This window comes from Oncorhynchus clarkii, chromosome 1 (genome assembly GCF_045791955.1).
Source record: "Oncorhynchus clarkii lewisi isolate Uvic-CL-2024 chromosome 1, UVic_Ocla_1.0, whole genome shotgun sequence".
Taxonomy (NCBI): Eukaryota; Metazoa; Chordata; class Actinopteri; order Salmoniformes; family Salmonidae; genus Oncorhynchus; species Oncorhynchus clarkii.
In genome coordinates this window covers 27,045,191-27,061,778 of record NC_092147.1, presented here as the reverse complement: position 1 = coordinate 27,061,778, position 16,588 = coordinate 27,045,191, and the positions used below count along the sequence as shown (strand labels likewise).

The window sequence follows — 16,588 nt, the reverse complement described above, 5'->3', positions numbered from 1 at the left end:
GCTAGAGAGCATTTGGATGATCCAGAAGAAGATTGGGAGAATGTCATATGGTCAGATGAAACCAAAATATAACTTTTTGGTAAAAACTCAACTCGTCGTGTTTGGAGGACAAAGAATGCTGAGTTGCATCCAAAGAACACCATACCTACTGTGAAGCATGGGGGTGAAAACATCATGCTTTGGGGCTGTTTTTCTGCAAAGGGACCAGGACGACTGATCCGTGTAAAGGAAAGAATGAATGGGGCCATGTATCGTGAGATTTTGAGTGAAAACCTCCTTCCATCAGCAAGGGCATTGAAGATGAAACGTGACTGGGTCTTTCAGCATGACAATGATCCCAAACACACCGCCCGGGCAACGAAGGAGTGGCTTCGTAAGAAGCATTTCAAGGTCCTGGAGTGGCCTAGCCAGTCTCCAGATCTCAACCCCATAGAAAATCTTTGGAGGGAGTTGAAAGTCCGTGTTGCCCAGCAACAGCCCCAAAACATCACTGCTCTAGAGGAGATCTGCATGGAAGAATGGGCCAAAATACCAGCAACAGTGTGTGAAAACCTTGTGAAGACTTACAGAAAACGTTTGACCTCTGTCATTGCCAACAAAGGGTATATAACAAAGTATTGAGATAAACTTTTGTTATTGACCAAATACCTATTTTCCACCATCATTTGCAAATAAATTCATTAAAAACCCTACAATGTGATTTTCTGGATTTTTTTCCCTCATTTTGTCTGTCATAGTTGAAGTGTACCTATGATGAAAATTACAGGCCTCTATCATCTTTTTAAGTGGGAGAACTTGAACAATTGGTGGCTGACTAAATACTTTTTTGCCCCACTGTAAGAACGGTTAAACCAATGGGCAAAAGGAGCCACCCTAAAGTTGTGTTTTCATGCAGCTGTCCCTGTGATGGGCCTCATGCTATCACAGCAGATTAGTGGCAGAACGAAATGGAAAACAGAGTAAAATACGGAAGGAAGGGTGAAAGACAGATGATGGGAACATAAAGAGGACAATGCAGATGGATTCCTATTATAGCTTGTGTAAATTAATCTGGTGTTGATATGTATCGATTGCATTTAGATTACCGTTACAGTGCTGTCTGTGTTGTTAATTGGATTCTTTCGACATTTCTTAATTTCTTTCTTTTTACTTTTTGGATTATGTGTCTATTGTTTTGTTTTACTGCATTGTTGGAGCTAGAAACACAAGCATTTCACTGCACCTGTGATAACACCTACAAATCTGTGTACGTGACTAAAAAACGTTGATTTGGATCACAGGTTTCCGATTTACACCCCTCTATCTCCCCACTCTTACTGAAGGCCAACCTGATCTCCAGGGGCCAAGCGGATGTGCGTGCTGGGGGTCATGACAGGGGAGAAAGCGCTAGTGTTAGAGCAAACAGGAAGTGTGGACTGGTAAAACTGCTGACTGAAGCTTAAAGGCAGATCAAATCCAAGGGGCAGGGGCTGATGGCTTATAAGCACTAACATTTTAAGGGCTTTGCAATATTGCACTCAATAGCAAACATTAAAAACCACAACATTAAATCAGTTTCTTCAACATCACCAATATAGTCATAACCCAGTTGTCATAACCTAATAATTACAGTGTCTGTAGGGTGAGATCAAGTAATGTGTAAGATGACCCTTCCATGGTGACACAGAATATTTTAGAAATGCTGAATGTTACACCAAAGGGACATGTGTTGCCAGTATGGAAATGTTGTTCCTTGTGTTGGTGGTACAAGTTTAGGCACAGCGCTTTTTGGTGTGTGCACCAATTGTAGTGCAGTCACTCACTGTCCATACAGAAAGGTGCGACAGTCTTCTTGTTTGACATGGATAAAGCTATGGGACATCTACTAGGCAGTTGGAGACAACAGAATCGTGTGTGTAAGTGAAGTGAAGTGCGTTTCAATGTCCAGCTGTTAACCCTTAATCACTTTATCGGATTGCAGATATCATGCATTCACATATGGTTTAGTATTGTGTCAACAAATGGTATAGGATTTAGACGAAGGGTTAACTGTCCATCACATGTTGAAATTAACAAAGACAAAACGGGCAGTTGCATTTATCGGGGCAGGTCACTCCTCAACTGTCTGTAAAACAAGCGTGAGAAGGGTAGCCAATAATGCAACTTACGTGGCTCATCAAAAGCGCAAAAGAGGTGGGACATTCAAGGGGAGTTCTGCTGTACCACTTGCATGGGAGTTTGAACTTGAAAGACTTATTTTGTCTCTACTGTGTTGGTGCTACTCATTATTGTTCTTCTGCTTACATTTCGGACTAAAGTCAAGGTAAGGCAGTGCTATTTTTGGGGTTTTGATCAGTATCTGTAACCAGGTTTCCCTTCAACCTTTTCATGCGAGTGAAGTACCCCAATGGGCACAGACATCATCAGTTCAATGTCTAGTTTTGATTTGCATAGTTTAGTTGTCAACTAACGTGAATTCAAGGTGAAATCAACAAAAAATGTCACGATGCCATTGGATTTAAAAAAAAAGCTGCAATATGTAACTTTTTGGGCGACTCGATCAAATTCACACAGAAATGTTTGTTATAGATCTATCATTCTCATTGAAAGCAAGTCTACGAGTAGATATGTTCTATGTGTTTTATTTCTATGCTTCCCGTTCTTAAGTAAACATTTTGCGTCTTTTAATTTCGTTTTTATACGTCAGCTTCAAACATAAATATAAACATTTTTGAAACACATTTTTGTTTATGGAAAATAGATTTCACAGAGGTTTAGATGGTACAATGATTCTCTACACCCCCCATACTCAGTGGACTGCTGACCAGATCCGGACCCAGAACAGGGTCAAGATAGACAGCAGGTCCCGATTAAAATATATATATAATATATATACAAAGACCAGGGAGGTTTGCCATTGCTTCGCAAAGAAAGGCACCTACTGGTAAATTGGTAAAAAAAATAAAAAAGCATACATTGAATATCCCTTTGAGCATGGTGAAGTTATTAATTACATTTTGGATGGTGTACCAGTACATAGAGTCGCTACAGAGATACAGGCATCCTCCCTAACTCAGTTGCCTGAAAGGAAGGAAACTGATCAGCGATTTCACCATGAGGCCAATGGTGACTTCTTTCGATTTATAACACTTATTTTGTGAGAAAACCATCAGTAGAATTGAAAATGCGATGGAAACCCATTTAACTTGAAGTTTGTATTTGGTACATGGGAATTTCACCGCAAAATAAGTTAATTTTATGTGCACGACGTCATCACGCACAGACATTTATCTGCAACAAATCAATTTGATGGAAACACATCTGGTGGGAAAATCCGTATATTGTTTTTATGTGGATTTTAGCATATTTGCGTTCAAATCTATCGCCAATTGGATGGAAACCTAGCTTGTGATGTGCTCCTAAACTTAAGCACACCACTATGTGCCATACAATATCTCTGTGTTGGTTGACAGCTGCTGATTCACAGACAGTTGTACTCTAGTCTAGATACAAGGACTGTCACTCTACATTGTTTGTTTGATGTTTGTAAACAATTAAACCATATTTGGGGTTATGATAGGAAAAAAACGAATTGGGAATTTATTTGTATTCTTCCAAAATGAATGGGTAGGCCTAAATATCAACAATCAAAAATACCATTGAACAGATACCCAGATCCCAAATATAAAGGTATTCTTTGCTACTCAGACATCAAACTCCACAACCTAAACACAGTAGCCTACACTTTTCTTATGGCTTTCCATCTTTTGGTATTTGTTTCATTAATCCATTGTTGATACAGTCCCAAAATGTTTTGCATGTCTGCAATCAAGGTTTCAAGATATAGAAATGTAAAAATACAGAAAGTGTCACAGTATGATGCAAAATATATTTTTAAAGTGGAATTTTCCTTTAACTAACTATGTGGTAACTGAGAAATTGGACTGTTTTTCTGTCCCACAGTCCTGTTGTTTAATCATTAGCTCATTGGTATTGGTTGGTTCTGAGCCAGCCTGGGACATTCCCAGTGGAAGAAGCTGAACTGACAGTGCCCACCTCACCCCTCCCCAGACTTTCGTTGTTGTACACAAGCACTCTCGTTGCCCAGACAACGGATAGCTTTTTGGGGAGGGTTTCTCAATATCAGGAGGGCTTTCATGGAGGAGAAAGGGTGACAGCCTGTCTTCCAGCCTCCCACATGGATAAAATAACATTCAGAAAGTTGTTTTCATCCAGGGAATCTGTGCCGTGTCTAAGGGAATACATGTTGTATCCATGAAAACTGTATCTTACAGTTTTTTTTATTGCTTTGGTGCAATTTTCACAATTATGTGGTCAGTTTTCACAACTCTTAGTACAAAAGTCAAAACGAACTTTAAGCACATTTTCAACTGACTGAGTACATCACACCAATTCACCTTTTCACCAAACGTTTCACATTGCAATAAATGTTCATAGAGTACTTGTTTTTCACAATGTAATGCTCACATTACTTTGATGTGATTGTTTTCTCATGTGTTAACACATTTCACTATTATTTAATCCAACTTCTCTTAATTGATAATCACTTAACCGTTTGGTAAACCTATACATTTTAAACTGGTTTGTTTACTATAGATATTTTGAGACCTGCACAATGAAAATGTATGTTTGTAAAGTATAAAGATATAAAGCATGATTTATACCACAATGTTCTATTATGATGATTACTATTATGATTTTACTTCAGAGTAAAAACAAATAAAATCTGATATTGACAGGAAGAGACATGTACTGCATGTAACAAACGCATCCCTTATACAGTAAGTATGTATCCAAAATGAAGTTGCTGGGGTCTTTTGGCAGCTAGGTTTTCACACTGCTTCACTCATTGCATTGGCCAATTATTCCGTAAATGATTCCATTTACAAAGCAGACACTTTAATCCAAAGCAGTCTAAGGCACTGCTGTGGCCGGGGGTCCCATAGGACGGCGCACAACTGGCCTTGCGTCATATGGGTTAGGGAAGGGTTTGGCCGGTGGGGCTTTACTTGGCTCATCGCAATCTCCAGCGACTCCTTGTAGCGGGCCGGGTGCCTGCGGGCTGATCACGGTCGCCAGTTGAACAGTGTTTCCTCTGACGCGTTAGTGCGGCTGGCTTCCTGGTTAAGCTGGTGGGTGTTAAGGAGCGTGTTTAGGCGGGTCATATTTCGTAGGACACATGACTCCACCTTCACCTCTCCGGAGCCCGTTTGGGAGTTGCAGCGATGAGACAAGATCGGAAATTGGGAAGAAAAACAGGGCGTAAAAAAAAAAAAGATGAGGGAAGATTATTATTTTTTTATGAACATGGCCTTATTTCTATTACATCATATTAGTTGACTGTCATTCATATTCCATTCACCCAGTTCAATGTAACGTCAATAGGTTTAGGCTACTACATGATACTCTAATTTTCCCTGTACCGATTATGAGGTTGCTACAACCTAGCCTATGAATGAAAGTTTAATTCGTAGGTTCATAGGTCGAGAGAAGTTTGAGTAATCAAGGTGACAGACAGTCACACATTCAATAGCGCTTTGCACACTCTTTTCTGCATCTAGTTGATCTAGGGTGCAATCATTAGTCCAACAGTTGCAAGCGAGAGTGTTTCTCTGTTTTGTTCCGTTTGCTTCCGTTTAAGAAACATTTTTCAACAGGATCAGTGCAATGAATACACCCCCGATCACACACAAACAATTCACTTTCCTAGCAGCCACATACAAACAGCTCGTTGTACATATAATTCCTTCTCGCATCCATCTACGCACTCTCTTCCACTCACCTTTTCCATTCGTTTTGTGGACTTCAGTGCACAACACATCAGCTGTCTGTGAACAGGCAATTGTTTTTTATCCAAGCCAAACCAAGCTAACACACAGCCTACATCGTTGCCACATCATAGTCAACATATCTACTAAAACTAACTCGTTAGAAAACCCACTAAAATCATCAATCATGCAGTACAGCAGCAAGCAGTTTAGCAGTTACACCGGTGGGCCCTGGTGGCAGTAAATTAATTAAACCAAAAGAGTACCTTGACTTGGAAGAGTTCTAGTGTTGCATAGCAATAATCAGCTACCTCCCCTTCCCCTTCCTCTCTGTTTGAGCAGGGTGTTTGAGTAGGCTAAACTAGGTAGCTGCATTTGATGCTAGCTAAGTAAGTGAAAATGAAAGTGAAATAAATATATATTACGAAATATAGCTAACTCTCTCTCTCTTTTCTCTCTCTCTCTCTCTTGCTTCTCATTAATTTTGGAAGAAATTCATTTGTTCAAAACTGTTCAACTATTGTCTTTCTCTCTCTTTGAGTCAACTATTCACCACATTTTACGCACTGCAGTGCTAGCTAGCGTTCAGTACTAGATTCATTCTCTGGTCCTTTGATTGAATAGACAACATGTCAGTACATGCTGCAAGAGCTCTGATAGGTTGGAGGGCGTCCTCCGGAAGTTGTCATAATGACTGTGTAAGTCTATGGAAGGCGGTGAGAACCGTGAGCCTCCTACATTTTGGATTGAAGTCAATGTGCCAAGAGGAGGACAGAAGCTAGCTGTCCTCTGGTTAGAATATGGTGCTACCCTAGAGAGTGCTGCTGAGGCTACTGTAGACCTTCATTACAAAATATTGTGTTTTAATCAATCATTGGGTGAGGTGAATATATTATAGTTTTATCTAAGAAGTCTAACTTGTTTTATGTTTCATTATTTACATTTTTCAAAATTCACTGAGGATGGTCCTCCCCTGAAGAGCCTTCACTGAGTGAGTCCATACAAAGTGAGTCCATACATTTTCATATGTGACCACAGTGGGAATCAAACCCACAACCCAGGGCCCAGTTTTTCCAAAGTTATCTATCCGTATTTCGGCTATCAGATAGGATTAAATGCATAAAAATAGAATTAATAGAACATGAGTCCCCGTTCAAGTCAATGATATGTTCGGTCTATTCATTATATTTCTATGCATATAATCCTATCTGATAAGCAAAATAGATAACTTTTGAAAAACTGGGATTGGCAACAACACCTCCACCACACTGACTCTTAACACAGGGGACCCCCAGGGGTGTGTCCTCAGCCCTCTGCTGTACTCCCTGTTCACCCACGACTGTTTGGCTTTGTACAACACCAACTCCATCATCAAATTTGCTGATGACACCAGAGTTGTAGGCCTGATAACCAACAATGACCAGTTAGCCTATAGGAAGGAGGTAAGTGGGGTGGCAGGTAGCCTACTGGTTATAGCGTTGGGCCAGTAACCGAAAGGTTGCTGGATCGAATCCCCATTACCATCGGGCAGGCGATCTGATACCAATTGGCTCAGGGACAGTTTCTATCTACAAGCCATCAGAATGCAGAACAGCGGTAGTGTGGACTGGCCACCTGCTCTGATTCTCCAGACCTTAGCGCACATGCACTCCCTCACGCACACACCAGGGTTGGGGAACACTGCTTTATGCCAATGACAAGGTGGATAGTTAGCCAACAAGCAGAGATCATATGAGGAGCTAAAAACAGGAGATTCAAATAAAAACAGGAGATTAGCCCAAGTTAACTAGCTGGCATAGCCCCCTCAGCCCCCTCGGTTAATACTTGTGAGCCCTCAGTTTTAGGATCCTATATAAAAATGTCAAAAAAGTTAAAATGACTGAGTAATAGGTTGCCGCAAAATCTGTATCGGTTTTCTTCCGTTGAAGGAGAGGACCAACATGCAGCGTGGTTAGAGTTTAATAAAGACCATACACGAGAACACTACAAAATAACACATGTGAAAACCGAAACAGTCCTATCTGGTGCAATGACAGAAGACAACCACCCACAAAGTACCCACAGAATATGGCTGCCTAAATATGGTTCCCAATCAGAGACAACGATAGACAGCTGCCTCTAATTGAGAACCAATCTAGGCAACCATAGACATACAAACTACCTAGAAAGGCCACAGCCCCATAAACATACAAAAACCCCTAGACCAGTCAAAACACATAAATCCCCCATGTCACACCCTGACCTAACCAAAATAATAAAGAAAACAAAGATAACTAAGGCCAGGGTGTGACAGTATCTCTGCTGCACTGTGTCAGCAGCAGTGGTGGAAAAAGTACCCAATTGTCATACTTGAGTAAAAGTAAATATACCTTAAAAGTAAAAGTGAAAGTCACCCAGTAAAACACTACTTGAATAAAAGTCTAAAGTATTTGGTTTTAAATATATTTAAGTATCAATAGTAAATGTAATTACTAAAATTACTAAAAAGTAAAAGTATAAATAATTTCGAATTTCTTATACTATACAGCACCATTTTCTTGTTTTTGTAATTTATGGATAGCCAGGGGCACACTCCAACACTCTGTAACGTTCGAAGAGTGATGGGTGTGGAGTCAGGCTCAGAGAGCAGAGGACTCGGAAAACGCTTTAATGTCCGTACAGGAATAGCGCACAAATGGGTGACTCCGAAAACAGGCGTAAAACACTCTTCCCGAGTACAAACTGGTACATACGCTGGACAGCGACAATCCCAACAAAAAATAGGAACACCTCTTGACATAACAGCAAACAAGCCGGCACAAACACAGGCGGGCTAATAGAACTTAAATAACCCCAACCCAAAAACCCCAACAAGGAACAGGTGAAACCAATTAGACAAAACCAAGCGAAAAGGGGAAAATGGGATCTGTGGCAGCTAGTAGACCGGCGATGACGACTGCCGAGCGCCTCCCGAACGGGAAGGGGAGCCACTTTCGGTGATATTCGAAAACTCACATTTCTCCGCCTTAACGTACAAGTCATGCTCCAGCAGTCGCCCAAGATCCTAGCGCACCAGAGACCCATGCTCGGCGCGTGTGGCGGAGTAGATCTAGATATCGTCAATATACACCACCACATCCTGTCCGTGCAGGTCCCTGAGAATCTCGTCAACGAAGGATTGAAAGATGGCTGGAGCATTCTTTAACCCATACGGCATGACGAGGTACTCATAATGGCCAGATGTGGTACTAAACGTGGTTTTCCACTCATCTCCCTCCCGAATACGCACCAGATTATACGCGCTCCTGAGGTCCAGTTTTGTGAAGAACCACACTCTGTGAAATGATTCCACCGCCGTAGCGACAAGAGGTAGTGGGTAACTAAAACCCACCGTAATGGAATTGAGACCTCGATAATCAATGCACAGACGCAAACCTCCCTCCTTTTCCTTCACAAAAAAGAAACTTGAGGAGACGGGTGACATGGAGGGCCGAATGTACCCCTGTCCCAGAGCTTCCGTGACATATGTCTCCATAGCCAACGTCTCCTCCTGAGACAATAGGTACACTTGATTCCTGGGCAGTGCAGCGTTTACCTGGAGGTTTATCACGCAATCCCCCTGTCGATGAGGTGCTAATTGGGTCGCTAATTGGGATAGCCAAATCGGCATACTCAGCGGGAATGTGCACGGTGGGCACCTGGTCTGGACTCTCCACCGTCGTCGCACCGATGGAAACTCCTACACACCTGCCTGAACACTCATCAGACCACCCCTGGAGAGCTCCCTGTCTCCATGAAATCCTAGGATTGTGACTAGCCAGCCAGGGAACACCCAGCACCACCGGAAACGCAGGTGAATCGATAAGGAACAGACTAATCCGCTCCTTATGATCCCCCCACGTAATCATCTCCAGTGAAACCGTGGCCTCCCTGACCAGCCCTGACCCTAACGGTCGACTATCTAAGGAGTGCACGGGGAGGGGGGGGGGGGGTCTATCTGCACTAATGGAATCCTCAACCTCTGGGCGAGTCCGCAATCTATAAAGTTCCCAGCTGCGTCTGAATCGACTAGCGTTGTGCTGGAGAGAAGGAGAAAACTTGGGGAAACAAATTAATAAAAATATGTGACCAATAGGAAGCTCTGGGTGAGTATGGTGCTGACTCACCTGGGGTGACCGAGAAGTGTTCTGCCTGCCCTCTCGACTCCCAGATGGACTCCTCCAGCACCAACCAGAAGTGTGCCCTCTCCGGCCACAGCTGGTGCAGGAGGAGCCTCTTCCTCCGGTCTCCCTAGATGCAGCCCCCCCTAGCTCCATAGGTATGGGAGCGGGAGGGCCAGGAGGTGGAACAGACAGGACCCTTTCAGAACATCTGTGAGCAGCCAGCAGATTGTCTAGCCGGATCGACAGGTCTATGAGCTGGTCCAGGGTGAGCGTAGTGTCCCGACAAGCCAGCTCCCTGCGGACGTCCTCTCTCAGGCTACACCTGTAATGGTCTATTAGGGCCCTGTTGTTCCACCCCGCCCCAGCGTCCAAGGTCCGGAACTCCGCACGAAGTCCTGCGCGCTCCTCGTCCCCTACCTGAGATGGAATAATATCTCACTCCGGGTAGTGGCCCCTCGCCTAGTCGGGCCCGTTCCAGACGGCATTGGCCCACTCCAGGGCTCTACCCGTCAAGCAAGAGACAAGGACACTCACGCTCTCCTCGTCCGAGGGAGCCGGCCGAACGGTGGCCAGGTAAAGCTCGAGTTGGAGCAGGAATCCCTGGCACCCCGCCGCCGCTCCATCGTACTCCCTCGGAGGCGCAATACGCAGGGCGCTGGTACCGGATACCGCTGGAGGAGGTTGTAGCGTTGCAGGTAGGGGGGTTGGAGGGGAAGTAGGGAGACCACTCCTCTCCCATCGGTCCATCCTCTCCATCATCTGATCCATCGCTGATCCGATGCAATGGAGGATGGACGTGTGATGAAGGACACGCTCCTCCATCGTGGGGAGAGGGGTGGTCGCTGCTCCTGCTGACTCCATTGTAATGGTGCGGGCTTCTGTAACGTTCGAAGAGTGATGGGTGTGGAGTCAGGCGCAGAGAGCAGAGGATTCGGGAAAACGCTTTAATGTCCGTACAGGAATAGCGCACAAACGTGTAAGGGATTTCCTCCTCTTCCTCCGAAGAGGAGAGGCGAAAAGGATCAGAGGACCAATATGCGGCATGGTAAGTGTCCATGGTTCTTTTAATACGAGAATGTACACATGAACAACCGAATACAAAAACAATAAACGTGGAATGAACGAAACCCAAAACAGTACCGTGTGGTGAAAAACATAGAAACAAACACCCACAAACACACAGTGAAACCCAGGCTACCTAAGTATGATTCTCAATCAGAGACAACTAATGACACCTGCCTCTGATTGAGAACCATACTAGGCCAAAACATAGAAATACCCAAATCATAGAAAAACAAACATACTGTAGACTGCCCACCCCAACACGCCCTGACCATACTAAATAACGACAAAACAAAGGAAATAAAGGTCAGAACGTGACAGTACCCCCCCCCCCCCCCCCCCCCCAAAGGTGCGGACTCTGGCCGCAAAACCTTAACCTACAGGGGAGGGTCTGGGTGGGCGTCTGTCCGCGGTGGCGGCTCTGGCGCGGGACGCGGACCCCACTTCACCATCGTCTTAGTCCGCCTTATTGTCCGCCTCCGTGGCTTTCTAACCATGGCCACCCTTCTCAATGACCCCACTGGACAGAGGGGCAGCTCGGGACAGAGTGGCGGAAGCTCTGGACAGAGGGGCGGAAGCTCGGGACAGAGGGGCAGCTCGGGACAGAGGGGCTCTGGCGCCTCAGACTCCGGCAGCGCCGGACAGGCGGGAGACTCCGGCAGCATCGGACAGGCGGGAGACTCCGGCAGCGCCGGACAGGCGGGAGACTCCGGCAGCGCCGGACAGGCGGGAGACTCCGGCAGCGCCGGACAGGCGGGAGACTCTGTAGGGAGGAGACAGAGAGACAGCCTGGTGCGTGGGGCTGCCACAGGAACCACCAGGCTGGGGAGACCTTCAGGAGGCTTGGTGTTAGGAGGAGGCACCTGAAGGACCGGGCTGTGTAGGAGCACTGGAGCTCTGGTGCGCAGCCTTGGCACCACTTCCCCAGGCTGGATCACTACTCTAGCCCGGACCCTCCAGAGTGCAGGCACAGGTTGAACCGGGCTGTGGATACGCACGGGAGATCTAGTGCTTACTACGCGCACCTCTCCCTTAGGTTCCACTCCCACATTTGGCCGGAATGAGCGGAGCGCAGGCAGAGGACGCACTGCACCCTCCCAGCGCCCCGGAGACACAGCACGCAGAGCCGGCGCAGGATACCCTGGACCAAAACTGCGTACCGGCGACCAGACCCGCTGAGCAGGCACCATACGCCCTGGCTCGATGCCCGCACTCGCATGACACTCTCGGGGGGCTGCCCTATAGCGCACCGGGCTATGGGCACGTACTGGCGACACCGTGCGCTTAACCGCATAACACGGTGCCTGACCAGTAACGCGCTGCTTATAATACGCATGAGGAGTGAGCTCAGGTCTGCTACCTGGCTTAGCTTCACACCTCGTGTGCCCCCCCCAAAAAAATTCTGGGGCTGCCTCTCGTACCTGTCGCACTGCCGTGCTGCCTCCTCATATCGCCGCCGCTCAGCCTTCGCTGCCTCCAGCTCTGCTTTGGGGCGGCGATATTCCACAGCCTGTGCCCAGGGTCCCTCTCTGTTCAGTATCTCCTCCCATGTTCAGGAGTCCTGTGATGCTGGCCGCTGTTGTTGCTGCTGCTGTCGTCGCTGTCTTTTACCACGCCGCTTGGTCCTTGGTTGGTGGGTGTTTCTGTAAGGGATTTCCTCCTCTTCCTCCGAAGAGGAGAGGCGAAAAGGATCAGAGGACCAATATGCGGCGTGGTAAGTGTCCATGGTTCTTTTAATACGAGAATGTACACATGAACAACCGAATACAAAAACAATAAACGTGGAATGAACGAAACCCAAAACAGTACCGTGTGGTGAAAAACACAGACACGGAAACAAACACCCACAAACACACAGTGAAACCCAGGCTACCTAAGTATGATTCTCAATCAGAGACAACTAATGACACCTGCCTCTGATTGAGAACCATACTAGGCCAAAACATAGAAATACCCAAATCATAGAAAAACAAACATAGACTGCCCACCCCAACTCACGCCCTGACCATACTAAATAATGACAAAACAAAGGAAATAAAGGTCAGAACGTGACAAAACGGGTGACGCAGAACACAGGTGTAAAACACTCTTCCCGAGTACAAACTGGTACATACGCTGGGCAGCGACAATCCCAACAAAAAACAGGAACACCTCTTGACATAACAGCAAACAAGCCGGCACAAACACAGGCGGGCTAATAGAACTTAAATAACCCCAACCCAAAAACCCCAACAAGGAACAGATGAAACCAATTAGACAAAACCAAACAAAAAGGGTAAAAAGGGATCGGTGGCAGCTAGTAGACCAGCGACGACTACCGCCGAGCGCCGCCCAAATGGGAAATGGAGCCACCTTCGGTGATATTCGTGACACACTCAGACTTAATTTACAAACGAAGCATATGTGTTTAGTGAATCCGTTAGATCAGAGGCAGTAGGGATGACCATGGATGTTTGCTTAATTAGTGTGCGCTTGGACCATTTTCCTGTCATGCTCAGTACTTCTGGGCCTCAGGGAAAATGTATGGAGTAAAAAGTACATTATTTTCTTTAGGAATGAGGTGAAGTAAAAGTTGTCAAAAATATAAATAGTAAAGTACAGATACCCCAAAAACTCCTTAAGTAGTACTTTAAAGTATTTTTACTTAAGTAGTTTACACAATTGACAGAGCGTGCCGCGGTGTGTGTAGGGGGGCTATGGAAAAGCCACTGGGGTGGTTGGGTTTCCATAAAAAGTGGGGAAAAAGTGCTTCTCATCTATGGTAGGCTAAGTGAATAATGTGATACGCCTCCGCCTGTAATATTTGATTTTGATTTATATGGCGGGGTCAAGTTTACTGTTGAAGCTGCTTCACTCAACTCTGCCTCACGCCCCACCACTACACAGATTTGTTCACTTCTTAGCGAGCTGTAAAGAGCGTAGTGTTATTAGCCTTTGCGTATTTAGCTAGCTCGAACCAGCTAATCTGCCACTGCCACGGTGGATATCAGAAATTGGCTTTGCCAAGGTACCCAAACAAAGCCAAAGGAAAATGATAGCAACTAGCAGCAGCAGCAGCAGCAGCATCAAACCATAGAGGCTGCCACCAAGCCCAGCAGCAATGATGCTGCCGAGCTTCAGATAGCTTTGCCTGCAGAGCCTACCCACCCTTCCATAAGTGCCGCCAGGATAATGGCTCCACAGCCCCCTACACCTCCGACTGTTCCTGACGATCTTGGAACAGAGGAAACAGCTCTGGTTAGCCTAGAATCCTACCCTAGCTGCAGGTTTTCTGTCCAATTTGTTTTTACATTTAATAGCACCTGGTTCATAGGAAGAGAGTAGCTGGAATACTCGGTTACTGCAGATTTTGTTTCCCATGTTGAAAGTTCTGAGTTGGGTCCAATGCTAACGCAGACAAGGACTTTACACAAGCTGGGTACTCTAACTGTGTCACGACTTCCGCCGAAGTTGGCTCTCCTGCCTGTTCGGGCGGTGCTCGGCGGTCGTCGTCACCGTCCTACTAGCCACCACCGATCCCTTTTTCGTTTGTCTGTTGGTTTTGTCTTATTAGTTTCACCTGTGTGTATTTTAGTTTAATTAACGTCCTTATATGTAGTAGGTTGTCCCGCCCTTGTTTTGTGCGGGATTGTTTGTATTCATGTATTTGGTGTAGTACGTGTGTGTTATTTCTCCGGTTTATTTTTGATCCTGTGTTGGATTATTCACCCTGTATGTTGGGTTGACCGTGTTTTTTGTGCACCGGAGAATAAACTGTCGAATCACTGAAACCTGCTCTCTGCGCCTGATTCCACCCACCTTGATAATACGTGACAGAATCCCGCACCAGTTGTGGTCGACGAGGGCACACGTCAGACCGGTGCTGGAGGAACTCGTCTGGGAGTCGTGAGGACAGGCGGAGCACTGCTCGATCACCCCAGGTGAGTAAGCACCAGACTCACCCAGAGCTTCCTGTCGGTCATGTGTATGTATCGACTTCTTTCCCTGGGTTTTTTCCCTCTCTACAGCATAAGGCGCTAGTCGATTCAGGCGCAGCTGGGAATTTCATGGATTGTGGGCTTGCGTTAAGGCTAGGGATTCCCCTGGTGTCGTTAGACCTACCTTTCCCTGTGCACTCCTTAGATAGCCGACCATTAGGGTCAGGAATAATTAGGGAGGCTACGGTGCCGCTGGACATGGTAACGCAGGGGGATCATAAGGAGCAGATTAGTCTGTTCCTTATAGATTCACCTGCGTTTCCAGTGGTGTTGGGGGTTCCCTGGTTAGCTCAACACAACCCGGTGATTTCCTGGCGACAGGGGGCTCTTAAGGGGGGGTCAGAGGAGTGTTCAGGTAGGTGTATAGGAGTTGCCATTGGTGCGACTACGGTGGAGAGTCCAGACCAAGTTTCCACCGTGCGCATTCCCTCTGAATATGCCGATTTGGCTATCGCCTTCAGTAAAAAGAAGGCGACCCAATTACCACCTCATCGTCGAGAGGACTGCGTGATAAACCTTCTGGAGAACGCTGCACTTCCTAGGAGTCACGTGTATCCATTGTCTCAGGAGGAGACGGTAGCGATGGAAACATATGTTGCTGAATCGCTGGGACAGGGGTACATTCGGCCCTCCACATCACCCGTCTCCTCTAGCTTCTTTTTTGTGAAGAAGAAGGATTGAGGTCTGCGTCCGTGCATTGATTATAGAGGTCTAAATTCCATCACAGTGGGGTTTAGTTACCCACTACCTCTCATCGCTACGGCGGTGGAATAATTTCACGGGGCGCGCTTCTTCACAAAACTGGACCTGAGGAGCGCGTATAATCTGGTGCGTATCCGGGGAGGAGATGAGTGGAAAACCGCATTTAATACTACATCTGGTCATTATGAGTACCGCGTCATGCCATACGGGTTGAAGAATGCTCCAGCCGTCTTCCAATCCTTCGTAGATGAGATTCTCCGAGACCTGCTCGGGCAGGGAGTGGTAGTGTACATCGATGACATCTTGATCTATTCTGCCACACGCGCGGCGCATGTGTCTCTGGTGCGTAAGGTACTTGGGCGACTGGTGGAGCATGACCTGTATTGCAAGGCGGAGAAATGTGAGTTTTTCAAACAGTCCGTTTCCTTTCTGGGATATCGTATTTCCACCTCCGGGGTGGTGATGGAGGATGACCGCATTACAGCCGTGCGTAATTGGCCGACTCCGACCACGGTGAAAGAGGTGCAGCGGTTTTTAGGGTTTGCCAATTACTACCGGAGGTTTATCCAGGGTTTTGGTCAGGTGGCTGCTCCCATCACCTCACTGCTGACGAGAGGACCGGTGCGCTTGCGCTGGTCAGCAGAGGCGGGCAGAGCCTTCAGTCGTTTGAAGGAGCTGTTCACCAATGCGCCCGTGTTGGTGCATCCGGACCCCTCTTTAGCGTTCATAGTAGAGGTGGATGCGTCCGAGGCTGGGGTCGGAGCCGTGCTGTCCCAACGCTCGGGCGTGCCACCCAAGCTTCGCCCGTGTGCTTTCTTTTCGAGCAAGCTCAGCCCAGCGGAGCGAAACTATGATGTGGGGGACCGGGAGTTGTTAGCTGTAGTCAAGGCTCTGAAGGTGTGGAGACATTGGCTTGAGGGGGCTAAACACCCTTTTC

At 46.5% G+C, this 16,588-nt stretch overlaps 1 protein-coding gene across 5 annotated transcripts in view; it reads left to right on the top strand.

Moving 5' to 3' along the window:
• The first annotated feature begins 2,163 nt into the window (after positions 1 to 2,163).
• The window catches only part of LOC139397721 (rho family-interacting cell polarization regulator 1-like), a 131,492-nt gene continuing 117,067 nt past the window's right edge, over positions 2,164 to 16,588 (top strand). For 2 of the 5 annotated variants that reach the window (XM_071144446.1, XM_071144293.1), the window contains exon 1: positions 2,181 to 2,302. The gene's annotated coding sequence lies outside the window, so the exon portion shown is untranslated. Of the gene's footprint in view, positions 2,303 to 16,588 lie in introns of all 5 variants that reach the window. The other 3 variants (XM_071144620.1, XM_071144553.1, XM_071144215.1) reach the window with 3 other exon arrangements.